Source organism: Pleurodeles waltl, chromosome 3_1 (genome assembly GCF_031143425.1).
Source record: "Pleurodeles waltl isolate 20211129_DDA chromosome 3_1, aPleWal1.hap1.20221129, whole genome shotgun sequence".
Classification (NCBI taxonomy): Eukaryota; Metazoa; Chordata; class Amphibia; order Caudata; family Salamandridae; genus Pleurodeles; species Pleurodeles waltl.
The window spans coordinates 622,146,327-622,158,229 of record NC_090440.1 but is presented as its reverse complement, the minus strand read 5'-3'; the positions used below and the strand labels follow the sequence as shown (position 1 = coordinate 622,158,229).

Sequence of the window (11,903 nt, the reverse complement as noted above, 5' to 3'; positions counted from 1 at the left end):
TCACAGAATAGAAATAGGGAGTCGAGACTGGCCAAACAACTTTAAACAAGGCTGCAAAGGACCGAATATCGGACGAAAGCGCGAACAGAGGCAAAAAAGAAACTGCATAGCCAATCAGCGCTTCGAAATACCTTGCTGCGAACTGGGATTGGCTGCTGTTTCACCAATCAGCGATCCCCTTACACATTATTATTCCTCCCTATATGTTAAGCCAGAGCATTGGTTTTTCTGCGACCCGGAAGTGCTAATATTTTTACGGACAAATTCCATGCTGCTTTGAAAGATCTATTGTAGCGAACATCAAGGAGAGCTCCTCATCTGTTCTTGTAAGTATCTCCTGTCAAACTTAATGAGTGAGTGCACCGCCGTTGCTTGATTTAGTTTCTATGTTTCGAATTCTGTTCATGTTTCCTCAATCCGTTGTATGGTTGCACCCCATCTACTATTGTGTCTTAGGTTTGGATGTCTTAATATATTTGTCGTTTTACTATTATCTGTATACTAGCAAAACCGTGTCTCTCCCAAGCAATTGAGGGGTCTGCTACTAGACCAAGTCCTCATTAGTTACGTTCATATATCTGTGTCAGACTACATGAAGCGATGTGAACCGATTGGTTTGAGCAGCTACCCAAGAGCTGTAACACCTGTGGGTGCGTTGTGGCCATAACTGAGTTTTTATTCAGCCTTACGTCCTTTAAGAATTGATAATATTGAATTGAGGATGAGTGTGTGTGTGTGTGTGTGTGTGTGTGAGGGGGGGGGGGGGGTGGGGAGTTTATTACTTACCAAATGCTCTTCATGGCACAGTCAGTGCAAGTGAGGTTAAGCTCTTCTCCCAGTAAAATGGAAAAAGTAATTCTCATTTCTGATAGTATTCTTAAGCGGGTAGGAAATTGAAACTATTTTCTATTGTTTATTTTTTTCTTAATCTTAAATCCCTGTACTGGTATGCGAACAAGAACAATAGAGTATCTTTATTTTTATATTACGTTACAGTTTTATACATATTTCTAGAGTGGTGCAGATTGAAGAATGGGTCCAATTTTTGTATGGTACTTCCTAGTTTTTTTTTCTGTTCAGTATTTGTGTAGCAAATCTGCTTTTTCTGCATGGTCCTCCCAGGTTTTTTCACTTGTTTCCTGGGCTCTATTTGTGTTGGTGTTAAAAGTATGCGCCCTTTATCACTGTTACACAGTGGTAAGATGCTTCTGCTTCCCATCTGAAACATGTTGTACTTTGGAACTCCCTTTATAAGCTATTTAATTGATCTCAAAGTGCAGTGTAAATGGTGGTGCCTAAAGTGTATGGCATTGAAAGTTAAATGTTATGTGGGCTACAGTTACACCACCCATCTATCAATCAATCAAACATTTGTAAAGCGCTCTACTCACCCGCTAGGGTCTCAAGGCACGGAGGGAGGAAGGGAACGACTGCTACTGCTTGAATAACCAGGTCTTGAGGTGTTTCCTGAAGGTCAGGTGGTCCTGGGTCTGTCAAAGGTGGGTGGGGAGGGTGTTCCAGGTCTTGGCCGCGAGGTGGGAGAAGGATCTGCCGCTGGCTGTAGTTCAGTGGATGCGAGGCACGGTGGCGAGGGCAAGGTTGGTGGGTGGGAGTGTGGAAGGTGAGTCGCTCGTTGAGGTAGGCCAGACCTGTGTTGTGAAGGGCTTTGTGAGCGTGGATGAGGAGTTTGAAGGTGATTCTCTTGGTGACAGGGAGCCAGTGCAGCATCTGAGGTGGGCTGAGATGTGATCGCGGCGACAGATGTTGAGGATGAAGCGTGCGGAGGCATTCTGTATACGCTGTAGTTTCTTCTGGAGCTTGGCTGTGGTCCCTGCGTAGAGTGCGTTGCCGTAGTCCAGTCTGCTGCTGACGAGAGCGTGGGTGACTGTCATTCTTGTTTCAGTGGGAATCCATCTGAAGATCTTGCGAAGCATGCAGAGGGTGTTAAAGCAGGAAGATGAGGCGGCATTGACTTGCTGGGTCATGGTGAGCGATGAGTCTAGGATGAAGCCTAGATTGCGTGTTTGGGTGGTAGGTGCTGGTGTGGTTCCTAGGGTGGCTGGCCGCCAGGAGTCGTTCCATGCGGAGCAGTTGGAGCAGAGGATGGGGATCTCTGTCTTGTCCGAGTTAAGTTTGAGGCAGCTCTTCTCCATCCAGGTGGCGATGGCGTGCAGTCCGTTGTGGAGGTTAGTTTTGGCGGTGGCGGGGTCCTTGGCGAGTCAGAGGATCAGCTGGAGACGGGTTGTGGGATCGAACAATGTTAGCGAGCGGTGCCATGTAGATATTAAAAAGAGTTGGGCTGAGAGTAGATCCTTGGGGAACGCCGCAGATGGTTTTGGAGGCCCCAGACAGGAAGGGAGGAAGGCGGACACTCTGCCTTTGGCCGGAGAGGAAGGATGTGATCCAGTCAAGAGCTTTGTGGTGGATCCCTACGTCGTAGAGGCAAGTCCAGAGGGTGTTGTGGCAGATGGTGTCAAAAGCAGCCAAGAGGTCCAAGAGGATGAGGGCCGTGGCTTCGTTCTTGTCAAGCATGGTCCTGATACCGTCAATGAGGGCGGTCTAGGTGCTGTGGTTTCTACGGAATCCTGATTGGGAGATGTCCAGCGTGTTGTTGTCTTCCAGGAAGTGGGTCAGTTGGCCGTTGAAGATGTTCTCGATGACCTTTGCCGGGAAGGGGAGGAGGGAGGTGGGTTGGTAATTCTTGAGGTCTTCGGTGTCCGCTTTGGGTTTCTTCAGAAGGGAGTTGACTTCGGCGTGCTTCCAGCTCTCTGAGAAGGTGGCGGTCTCGAAGGAGCTATTGATGATCATACGAAGTTGGGGAGCGATGATGGGGTTTGCTTTGTTGAAGACATGGTGGGGGCAAGGGTCTGACGGAGAGCCGGAGTGGATGGTGCTCATGGGTTTGATGGTGTCCTCGTAGTTTCTGTGGGTCCAGGAGAGCAAGAGGTTGGTGTGGCTGGGAGCGTCAGGGTTGGTGGTGGCTGTGGTGGTAATGGGGGGTGAAGAGTTTAAGCTGTCGTGGATTTCCGTGATCTTGCGATGGAAAAAGGTGGTGATGCAGTCGCAGAGGTCTTGCAAAAGAGGGGGGTCGATGGAGCATGACCTGGGGTTGGTGAGTTCTTTGACGATGCTGAAGAGCTCTTTTTGCTGTTGTGGGCGTTGTTGTCGATGCGGTCTTTGTAGAAGGATCTTTTGGTGGTCGGGATGAGCTGGTGGTGTTTGCGGGTGGCTGTCTTGAGGGCGGCGTGGTTGCTCTCTGTTGGTTTGTGGCGCAACTTCTTCTCTATTTTCTGGCATTCTCGCTTGAAGGGCTGAAGGTCGGCGGTAAACCAGATGGCCTTGGCACTGGTGCCGTTGTTTGGGGATTTCCTGAGCGAAGCCAGAGTGTTGGCGCAGTCTTCTAGCCATTGTCTGAGGTTGAGGGCAGCTGTGTTTGGGTCGGTGGTGCTAGGTGGCGGGGCCCTGGCAAGGGTGGAGATCAGTTGGTATTCCGAGATCTTGTTCCAACTGCAGCAGAAGATCTGTTGTGAGCGGTGGATTTCTGGAAGGTGAAATGGACGCAGCGGTGGTCGGTCCAGTGAAGTTCGGTGGTATGGCTGAAGGAGACGTGGCTGCTGGCGGAGAAGACTGGGTCTAGCTTGTGGCTCGCAGAGTGGGTGGGCATCGTGACCTGTTGTTTGAGGCCGAAGTTGGCGAAGTTGTCGATCAGGGGGGTGGAGTTGCTGGCATTCTCAAAGTGAAAATTCAAGTCGCCGAGGAGAATGTAGTCTGTGGAGGTAAGGGCCTGGGTGCTGATTATGTCGGTGATGGAGTCACTGAAATGTGGGCGGGGGCCAGGGGGCCTTAGACAAGGGTTCCTCTGAGGGTGGTGTTGGCACTGATGTGAATCTGGAAGTGTAGGTGTTCGGCGGTGTCGAGGATGTCATTGGTGTTAGTTGAGATTCTGATGGTGTTCTTGTGGACTATAGCGATCCCTTCTCCTGGTCTGTGGGTGCGGTCTCTGCAGGTGATCTTATAGCCTTCGGGGATGGCTATGGTGATGTCTGAATCCGAGGAGGGGTTCATCCAGGTTTCGGTGAGGAAGGTGACGTCCATGGATGATGAGGTGAGTAGGTCCCAGAGTTCGACGGCATGCTTGTCGACTGAGCTGGGTTGAGGAGGATGCAGCTGAGGTGGTTGTGTGTGGTTCTGGCGTGGTGTTTGGTGGCTTGGGGGCAGGTGAAGTTGCTCGAAAAGGGCCCGTGGGTGTGCCTTGGGGTGGCTTGGACGCATGCGGTGGAGCGGCCTTGGTTGAGGGCATGGAGTTCGTTGGCACTGTAGTGGCGACGAGTGGCGTGGGGGTAGTGTGGGCCAGGGGGTCTTGGGCGTTGGGCACGATCCAGGCGCAGAAGGGCTTGCCTTTGGCGTACCAAAGAAGCCCACTGCTCACAGCGGCCGCCATTAAGAAGGGGAGGTGGGAGCGACTGGGGGCGTAAGGGGGGTGGGGACGCAGAGGCTGGAAGGAGCGGCTGAAAGCCGAAAATGGGCTGGAAACGCTTGAGAAAAGCGTTGATTAAAACCAACAACCAAACCAAAGAGCAAATGGCACAGATGGCACAAAAAACAGAGACAGACAGTAACAAACGCACAGTACTCACAGAACCCACTAGACACCAGGGATGAGGCGCAGGTGGGTGCCTGCGGGTGGTGGAAGGCCTCGAACTCGCGGCAGTAGCGAGGGCGGGGTGAAGGGCACGGGCACAGTCAGGTGGAGCTGCGGTCAGGGGTCACTCGGAGCACCGTGCAGCGGCTGCCGTTAAGAAGGGGAGGTGGAGGGGGGAGCAGCTGGGAGGCGGGAGCGACTGGGGGCGTGAGGGTGTGGGGCCGCATCGGCGGGAAGGAGCAGCTGGAAACTCTTCGAAAAAAGCGCAGATTAAAGGCACACAGAAAACAAGGCACAAAAGCACAGAAATGGCACAACCAAAGAGCAGATGGCACAAAAAAGAGAGACGGATACAGTAACAAACACAATACTCACAGAACCTACTAGACACCAGGGATGAGGTGCAGGCGTATGCCTGCGGGTGATGGAGGGCCTTTAACTCGCTGCTGTAGCGGGGGTGGGGTGAAGGGCACGGGCACAGTGTGTGGAGCGAGCTCCTGGCCTTAAAGCAGGTCAGGGGTCACCTATTTGTCTCCTATGTGACAAAAATCTATTTCTGCCAGTATCACTAGCTAAGATGCAGGTTAAATGCACTGCAGTTACACTTGGTGCGAAAAATATATTTTCCATGTATGAAAAGTCTATTTTTATGTATTCAAAAAGTCACCCCCCCAAAGTGTTCCTTGCAAACCTACATGGTCTGGTGCTATTGTATATAAACAAAATAGGGCACACTACAGATTGCAGTTAGTGTGCACTCACAATGAAGTAAATCCCAAAAGCTATTTTACTTTGTGGGCATGGCTTGATGTGTGCCTGATAGGCCTAGGTGGGATTGAATTCTTTATTTTCCACCTCTGCTTGAGGAGCGGCTAGAAAAACACTTCTAAGTTATTTTCTGCTTAGTTTTTCAAATCTGACGTAATGTGAAATCAAGTACGTGATAGCTTAAGCAGAAAAATAACTTTTAAAAACTGTACTTTAGTCTCCCTGTCCCAGAACTGGCTTAACAACAGTACTGCCGCTCTTCAGAGCCGGAATACACACCCCTTAGCTGGGAAAGTTAACAGCTGTGCCTTAGAGAACAATGGTCAGCCTCTGAGCCTTTTAAAGGCCAATAGGTGTTAACTGCTGACCACTTGTCAGGGATTACCTATCTAAGTATGGACATGAGCAGTTGGCAGAACATAGGCCAGCTTTAGCATTACCTCTTTTGACTTGTAAATGCCATAGAGGGTGTTTAGACCTGACAGCCTTAGGGTGGTCACCCCTAACTTTTTGCCTGCCTCCCTCCACTTTTTGGACTCTGTTTTTGCTGGCTTTTAGACTCTGTGCACTTTACCACTGCTAACCAGTGCTAAAGTGCATATGCTTTCTCCCTTTAAACATGGTAACCTTGGATCATACCCAGTTGGACTATTTAATTTACTTATAAATCCCTAGTAATGTGCCTAGGGCCTGTAGATTAATTGCTACTAGTGGGCCTGCAGCACTGGTTGTGCCACCCACTCAAGTAGCCCCTTTTACCTTGTCTCAGGCCTGCCATTGCAAGGCCTTTGTGTGCAGTTTCACTGTCACTGTGACTTGGCATGTAAAAGTACTTGCCAAGCCTAAACCTCCCCTTTCTCTACAAAAGTCACCCCTCATGTGTGCCCTAGGTAACCCCTAGAGCAGGGTGCTGTGTGAGTAAAAGGCAGGACAGGTGCCTGTGTAGTTTACATGTCCTGGTAGTGTAAAACCCCTAAATTCGTTTTTACACTACTGTGAGGCCTGCTCCCTTCATAGGCTAACATTGGGGCTGCCCTCCTACATTGTTGAAGTGGTAGCTGCTGATCTGAAGGGAGTAGGAAGGTCATATTTAGTATGGCCAGAATGGTAATACAAAGTCCTGCTTACTGGTGAAGTTGGATTTAATATTACTATTTTAGAAATGCCACTTTTAGAAAATGAGCATTTCTCTGCACTTAAATCTTTCTGTGCCTTACAATCCACATCTGGCTAGGTTTAGTTGACAGCTCCTTGTGCATTCACTCAGACACACCCCAAACACAGGGTACTCAGCCTCACTTGCATACATCTGCATTTTGAATGGGTCTTCCTGGGCTGGGAGGGTGGAGGGCCTGCTCTGACACAAAGGACTGCCACACCCACTACTGGGACCCTGGCAGACAAGATTGAACTGAAAGGGGACCTGGTGCACTTCTAAGCCACTCTTTGAAGTCTCCCCCACTTCAAAGGCACAACGGGGCCTCTGCCCTACCACCTCAGACACTTGCTGGAGAAGAAACCTGAACCTGCATCCTGCCAAGAAGAACTGCCTGGCTGCTCAAAGGACTCACCTGACTGCTTTCTACAGAGGACTGCTGCCTTGCTGAACTCTTGCCTTGCTGCAGAAGTGCTCTCCAAGGGCTTGGATAGAGCTTGCCTCCTGTTCTCTGAAGTCTCAGGACCAAAAAGACTTCTATCTTTCAACTGGACTCCTTGCGCGCCGAAAAATTAGACGCACAGCCTGCTCCGCGGTGAAAAATTCACTGCATGCCGATCCGGAAAGACGCCGCTCGACCCCGCAAGGAAAAGATCGACGCGACGCCTGCGGTGCGACCGGAACTTCAACGCACAGCCTGCCTGGACAACGCCGCCCGACTTCCAGAGAGGAAATCGACGCAGCGCCTGCCGTGAGGAAGAAAATTCCACGCACAGCCCACCGGAACGACACGCAGCCGGACAACAAGCCCAGGATGCCACGCAGAGACCCCGGGGCGTCTGAAAACCCCGCGGCCCACAGAGGAGACCTGTCCACGCGCCGGAAATCGACGCACGTCTTCCCCACGTGAAAAATAACGACTCAAGTCCGTGTGTGAAGGGGCGAAACCGACGCACACACCATTGTTCCACGCATCTCCTCCTCTGCGGCCCTTTGCGGAGATTTTTCACTCCAAACCAGGTACTTTGTGTTTGAAAGAGACTTTGTTTGCTTTTTAAAGGCTTAAGGCACTTCATATCACTTTTTAGTGATATCTCTACAATTTCTTATTGCATCTTTTATCGTTTTGATCTGCAGATATCCAGATAAATATTATATATTTTTCTAAACACTGTGTGGTGTATTTTTGTGGTGCTATATAGTGTTGTATGATTTATTGCACAAATACTTTACACATTGCCTTCTAAGTTAAGCCTGACTGCTCAGTGCCAAGCTACCAGAGGGTGGGCACAGGATAATTTGGATTGTGTGTGACTTACCCTGACTAGAGTGAGGGTCCTTGCTTGGACAGGGGGTAACCTGACTGCCAACCAAAGACCCCATTTCTGACATTGGTGGCAGCGGTGGGATAGGACTTGTATTTGTGCAGTGACATACAGTAGCTAAATATTTCAATACCTACCCACAGTTGAAGGTCAACTTGATTTTTATCTCTTTTTGCAAATTCATTTTTCCTGACAATTTTCAAAAACTAAATCCTCACTCAACATGTCTCTGGCTGGGTCTCAAGCAGTAGATTTTGACCTAGCCCTGGTGGAGACATATACTGTCAAACAGCTAAAAAGGTTCTGCAGGGAGATGAGTGTACCCACCCCAGAGGCCTCCAGAAAGGAGGACTTTCAAGTGGCGCTGAGGGCCTGGGCAGAAGCGCATTTAGAAGAGGATGATGAGGAAGAGGAGCCAGAAAATGGCCCCTCAGAGGATTTTTTGCCTGTTACCACTGCAATTGTGCCCCCTTCCAGACCAGGGAGCAGTGTCTCTGATCAAGGCCTGACCGCAGAGGAAAGGAGAGAGGAGAGGGAGTTCCAATTACAAATGGGAAGGCTGAAAATTGAAGCTCTATACAAATAAAAAAGAGCAGAGAGAGAAGCCAAGCAAGCTGGAGCTGAGAGAGCCTTGGCTGAAAAGAAACTTTTGTTGGCTCATGAACTGAGTCTCAAGGAGCTAGATCTCAAGGCACGACAGTCTGAGTCCAGCAGTGATGGTGGCAGCATACATACAGGACCTGCTGGAGAGAAAAAGATTTGTATACCCAGTTTTGTGGTGCCCAGTTTTGTGGTGGGAGATGATATTGACAAGTGGCTGGCTGCCTATGAAGTTGCACTATGGGCTCACGGGGTTCCTGAAGGGCAATGGGGGGCTGCCTTGTGGTTCTATGTACCCCTAGAGGGAAGGGACACACTCCTTACACTAGACCCACGTGATCATTATAACTATCCTGTCATAAGGACTGCTTTACCGGCCAAGTTTGGACTGACCCCTGAGAGATAACGTCAGAGGTTTAGGGACAGTACCAAACTTTCCACACAAACATGGGTTGATTGTTTTAATTTCTCCAATAAGGCACTGAACGGTTGGGTGCGGGGCAGCAAAGTAGATGATTACAAAGGGTTATATGACTTGATTCTGAGAGAGCATATGCTCAATATTTCTTTTACAGAGTTGCGCCAGCACTTGGTAGATAGTAAGCTGACTGATCCCAGGAAGCTTGCTGGGGAGGCGGACCTCTGGGTTAGCACCAGAGTGTCCAGAAAGGTATCTGGGGGGGGACACCCACAAAGGTGGTCCGGGTTCCCAACAGAAGAAAGAGGGGGGAGATACACTTACAGATAAGGAACTCTCAAAAGGCCCCCAAAAGAATTCCCAGGGAGGGGGTGGCAACTATTCCTCTTCCAGATTTGGGAAAAAGCCAGGGACTTATAAATCATCAGGGAAATTCACCCCCAAATGCTTAGAGTGCTTCCAGTATGGTCACTCTAAGGGCGACTCCCAGTGTTCCAAGAGAGCACTGTCCACTACCGGACAGACACCTGGGTTGACTAGTGTAGCGCTCGGGGGGAGATAGACCCAGATAGCTTTGGGGAGCAGGCAGAGGTTTCCCTAGTGTCCCGGGGAGAAAGAGAAATGGTTCCCAAAGCCCACATGCCCCAAAATACTTCCAAGTATAGGCAGTGGGTCACCATTGATGGGCAAAAGGTGGAGGCTCTGCGTGACACAGGAGCCAGTATGACTACTGTCAAGAGTCAGCTGGTGTCAACAGAGCAGATAGTCCCTAATACATTCCACCAGGTCATAGTCGCTGACAATCGTGAGAGTCACCTACTGGTGGCTCTGGTTCCCTTTGAGTGGGGGGGGGGGTCTCTGGTACTCTGAAAGTAGCTGTGAGTCCTGCCATGCCCGTAGATTGTCTGTTAGGCAATGATCTTGAGCATACTGCTTGGAAAGAGGTAGAGCTCAGATCCCACCTGGAGATGTTAGGTTTGCCTGAGTGGGTCTGCATGACCACACGGTCCATGGCTGCCCGGGAAGGGAGTCAAGGGCGTCTGGAGCCTGGAACAATGGCCCAGACAGCTGCAAAGAGGAAGCGCAAGAGGCGCGGGAAACCCGCCTCAAATGTTCCCACGGTGGTGGACGGGGCTCCTGAGGAGGAGGCCCCTGAGCTAACTGGGGAGGACATAGCTGACCTGGGTAACCTACCTGAACTTGCTGGCTGGCAAGTAGAGGGTGGGCCAACCAGGGCAGAATTCTGCAAGGCACAGAAAGAATGCCCCACCCTTGAGGGTCTGAGGCAACAGGCCACAGCCCAAGCAGCAGGTGACGCCTCTGGCAATCACCATATTTACTGGGAGAATGATCTCCTTTACATTGAGCCTAAGGTTCCAGGTCCTGGGGCAGCCTGTGTGCTGGTGGTCCCCCAGTGTTACCGGACCTTCCTACTGGGTCTGCCTCATGACATCCCCCTGGCAGGACACCAGGGCCAAGACAAGACCTTTAACAGACTTGTCACCCACTTCCATTGGCCCAGAATGAGGATAGCCTCAGATAACTTCTGCAGAGCTTGCCCCACCTGCCAGGCTAGTGGGAAGACCGGGAAACAGCTTAAGGCTCCCCTGCTCACACTCCCGGTCATTGGCACACCCTTTAAAAGGGTGGGCATCGACATTGTTGGTCCCTTGGATCCCAAAACTGCCTTGGGCAACAGGTTTATCCTGGTTTTGGTGGGCCATGCCACCCGCTATCCAGAGGCAATCCCTTTGAGAACAGTGACTGCACCGGTGGTGACCAGAGCCCTGTTGGGAATATTTACCTGTGTGGGTTTCCCTAAGGAGGTTGTGTCTGACGGGCACAAACTTCATGTCTGCATACATGAAGTCCATGTGGGATGAGTGTGGGGTGACCTACTGGTTTACCACCCCTTATCATCCTCAATCCAATGGGCTTGTTGAGAGATTCAACAAGACCCTGAAGGGCATGATTAGTGGCCTGACTGAAGCCATGAGGCGTAAGTGGGACGTCCTCTTACCATGCCTGTTGTTGTTTGCTTACAGAGAGGTGCCCCAGAAAGGGGTGGGGTTCAGCCCCTTTGAGCTTCTCTATGGTCACCCTGTCAGGGGACCTCTAAGCATTGTTAAAGAGGGCTGGGAGGAAGCTCCCAAGACACCTCCCAGGATGTGGTCCGCTACATGCTGGCCCTCCGCAACCAAACCCAACGCTTCTGGAAGCAGGCCAAGAGTAACCTCGAGGCCAGTCAAGAGGTGATGAAGGAGTGGTATGACCGGAAGACCACTCTGGTTGAGTTCTCACCTGGAGACAAAGTTTGGGTGATGGAGCCAGTAGAGCCTAGGGCTCTCCAGGACCGCTGGACTGGCCCCTTTGAGATCAAGGAGCGTAAAGGGGAGGCCACTTAACTAGTGGACCTCAAGACCCCTAGGCACCCCCTAAGGGTCTTACATTCCAACTGGCTCAAACCTCACTTTGAGAGGTCTGAGGTCAGTATGCTCCTGGTCACAGATGAAGGCATGGAAGAGGAGAGTGAACCTCTCCCTGACATCCTCTCTGCCAAAGAAGGTGATGGGTCAGTGGAGGGCGTCATTCTCTCCGACTCCCTGACTCTAAACCAGAGAGGAGACTGCTATGAGCTGTTACTCCTGGACTGCCCCACCTCTGTGTTCATGACATTGACACAGGTGACAGTCCCCCTGTGAAGAACAAAATTTACAGGTTATCGGATAAGGTGAGAGCCAGCATCAAAGAGGAGGTCTCCAAGATGTTGACTTTAGGGGTTATCGAGAAATCCAGTAGTCCCTGGGCCAGCCCGGTGGTGTTGGTTCCTAAGGCTACTGTCCCAGGTGCGAAGCCAAAACTCAGGTTCTGTGTGGACTACCGGGGTCTCAAATAAGTCACAAAGACTGATGCTCACCCCATCCCCCGGGCTGATGAGCTCGTTGACAGACTAGGCGCTGCCAAGTTCCTGAGTATGTTTGATCTTACTTCAGG

At 50.8% G+C, this 11,903-nt stretch overlaps 1 protein-coding gene across 1 annotated transcript in view; it reads left to right on the top strand.

Moving 5' to 3' along the window:
* Positions 1 to 202: 202 nt before the first annotated feature.
* The window catches only part of POLR2L (RNA polymerase II, I and III subunit L), a 32,993-nt gene continuing 21,292 nt past the window's right edge, over positions 203 to 11,903 (top strand). The window contains exon 1 of the mRNA XM_069223117.1: positions 203 to 326. The gene's annotated coding sequence lies outside the window, so the exon portion shown is untranslated. The remainder of the gene's footprint in view (positions 327 to 11,903) is intronic.